The sequence below is a fragment of the Meleagris gallopavo genome, chromosome 2 (assembly GCF_000146605.3).
Source record: "Meleagris gallopavo isolate NT-WF06-2002-E0010 breed Aviagen turkey brand Nicholas breeding stock chromosome 2, Turkey_5.1, whole genome shotgun sequence".
NCBI lineage: Eukaryota > Metazoa > Chordata > Aves > Galliformes > Phasianidae > Meleagris > Meleagris gallopavo.
The window spans coordinates 14507403-14510728 of record NC_015012.2 but is presented as its reverse complement, the minus strand read 5'-3'; the positions used below and the strand labels follow the sequence as shown (position 1 = coordinate 14510728).

General features: G+C 33.2%; 1 protein-coding gene across 1 annotated transcript in view; it reads left to right on the top strand.

Annotated features, from left to right (window-relative positions):
* The window catches only part of LOC109366358 (neurexin-1-like), a 145581-nt gene that overhangs the window by 141464 nt on the left and 791 nt on the right, over positions 1-3326 (top strand). The window lies entirely within an intron of this gene.

Sequence of the window (3326 nt, the reverse complement as noted above, 5' to 3'; positions counted from 1 at the left end):
TTAAGGAAGTAAATTTCAGATGTCTCAGGCTAGCCAGCATTTAGATTTGCTTGTTTGGGTTCTGAATATATTACATCAATCTTTGTTGTGCATATTTGCTTCTTCATGTTAACTTTTAAAAAAGTCATCCAATATTCATATCTTTTTGAAAATTTCCATATTATAATTCATTCAATTCCCTTATGTATTGAATAAAATATATAAACATCTTTGGGCATGAATTATATTTTTTGAGATAGATGTTTGAGCTCAAAGTGATACTTTTGAACTCATCATACATAGTCTTACAAGAGTAGTCATCATGGTTGTTATCCTTCTTGAATAGTTAGCTAAATATATTATGGAATAGTAAATATTGTGAGCAAAACCTTTTATTTGTACTTCAGAATCTTTTTCTACAGCTCACATCTCTGTTACATGACCTGTATTCTAAATTTCTTGTCAGTGCCAATAGATAGGATGGCAATACTGATTTAGGGGGAGAAATAGAAATCCACTAGAGATTACACTAAAATTCTGATGATTAGATTAATTTAGCTAATATGTTTAATTTTTTTTTTTTTCCCCTGTCTTAAATTCTGGGGGCAGATAGTAAAATAATTCCAAAGTTCAAAACTGTATTAAATCTGCACCTTTTGAATTCAGTTGTATGTATCATGCTTATGTCTGCTTAATGGAGAATTCTGCATCATTTTTTAAAATGCAGTTTGATATATTATTTTGTTTACCAGAATTTGGCATTATGTGATATTGATTTCAATATCTGCCTCATGTAGAATCACAGCAATTTAAATCCCGTGTCACTGCTAATTAGGAGTTGGCAGTCTCTTTTATATTCTAAGAAAGTGACTTGTTGAATATGGCTAATCCTTTCAAAATGCTGATATTGAAATGTTTCCAAAAGACCACTTATTTTATATAGCGTACATCTTAGTACCCCAAATCAATAGTATTTTAGACAGTGAGGATGTTGTTTCTCTTTGTGCCATGAGCAGGGCTCATGTAAATTTTGAGTTTATACTGCAAATTGTAGAATGCTAATATACAAGAAGAATTTACATTTAGAAACATAGGATATTGTGTCAGATAGGTGGTATTCATTCTGAATTTTAAAAAATATTTAACAAAATTATCTATATTCTAGTGTAATGACATTTCAAGGCTTGTGGGCATTTTAGACCAAATGCACTTGATCTTTTCTTAGCTGTGCATTGATGCCCTACAGTTTTCTAGCCATAGATGCTAGCCAAGGAGTTGCGGGAAAACACTTGGATTACAGAACATAAAATTTTATCTCCTCATCATTATAGAGCTGATAGATGGGAATGAGGAGGCAGACTGGCAAGTAAAACCAGTTCCTGGTAGAAACAACTTGATGTAGAGACTAACTTCAATACACGCAGCTTTGGGGTTTTCTGTTTCTTTTAATAAATATATCGAAGTTGGCAGATAATTTAAATTAAAACAGTTAATCCATCTCTTGATGGAATTAGTATAGTGCCTTCTCTTCCAGAATGCTTGGTGTTACTTCAGAAAGCATGAAACCATAGCAGCTTTTGCAAAAATGCTTCGTCTAGTTTATTGTACTGATGTTGAAATTGTATACCTTCATGAACATGTGATTTTACAGAATTGTGAAGGACATTCTGAGGCATTGTGTACCTTGTTTTACATGGGGAGTACATTGCAAAGACCACAGTTAACTTCTTTCAGGTAGTGATTTGTAACAAATATGCATTTAGCTGTTCAGTTTATGTTGCGATATATAGAACTGACTAGCAAGGTACATTGAATCTCTGTTACCTTTATATTATTCTACCCTGACTGGGGTAGAATGTTTACAAAATAATTCAGTTTTTTCCTGCAAAGTTAATAACTTTCTCTGCTGACTGCTGTGCTGAGGTGATCTAAGAGTATCACAGGCTCTTTACTAACCTGGATTATATTGTCATGTATGCAGTCAGTCTGTCAAAAGCTCAGATTCTCATCTGCCAAACAAAAAAGTAGATGTGTGTGGTGGATTCATGTAATGAATCATTGCGACAATTCTCCTGGATTTTGGTGTACTTAGTAGAACCAGTGAGCACTTCAATGCATAAAATACCCACATCAACTCATGAAAAAATGCATGACTTTGATTCCAGTTTGCATCACTTCTCCAGCTCTTTGTTTTTTTTTTTGTTCTTTTTGTCTGTCAGGTAAAATTAGTGATGCCTGTATAAGATTTTCTATTTTGTTATTTATTTATTTATTTATTTATTCTGTTAGGATTTTCTTCCTGGAAGTTGGGATCTTAAAAAATCAGAATTTCTATTTGGGATTTATGAAGGGAAGTCAAGACTTGAAATTCCATCTACCAATGTGCAACCTTTTTAATCGGCAGAAACTATACTAATCATTTGTCTTTGAAGTTGCCACTGTTCTTACTGTATATCTGTCTATCCACAGCTGAGTATTCAGAATAGCAATTTTTTTCCTTGTTCACAACTGATCTGAAGTGAGGTGCTTTCCATTTGTCTGTCTAGATGTTGGAAACGAGGCAACTTGTCAATTGATGACTACTTTTCCCTTGACAACTCAGCTATTCTCATGGTTGTAGCAGATCTTATCCTTTACAATATTATGACATCTGTAGAGAAATTATCCTTATTACGGTAAATGAATCCAAGATTCAATGGCTGAGGATAGTGGGAAATCGTGGCTCTCAGACAATGATTATATCATTTTCAACATTTCATTCTCTTTTTTTTTTTCCAATGAGAAATCTGGGGATGAAGGCAGGAAGTGACCTCACTCACGCTTTATTTGAACTCTTTGAGAATTAAGAAACAGAGGAGACCTAATGGAAGCTTTCTTTGTGAGCAGGATTGTATTTTAGATTTCTGTAATTTTAAGTAATTGTTTACAAATTTGGAATGATTTCTCTGGGTCCTAGTAAGCAGCAGATTTGGTGCCTTATAGATAGCTGAAAAAATGGTTTCTGTTTTCATTTTCCATTGGAACCAATTTGAAGCCCCATTGAAATAAGCTTTGAATTAGGACAAATGTAATAACCTGCTGATTATGAATTCATTATTCAAGGGGGAATATGATAACACAGAAGATGGAGGGCAAATTAAATAACATGCAGATTCCGACAGTAGTATTAATTTGAGAAGACAGAGAAAACACTTCATAAATTCGGATATTTGTCTCTATCGTTGTTGTTGTCATCATTGTTATCATTTATAAATTTCACGTGTGACTATGAACAGTGCTATAAAGGTTATGTGTCTGATTTCATTCTATATTTAAGGGACTATGTAATTTGTGGCAAAACCTGTTTT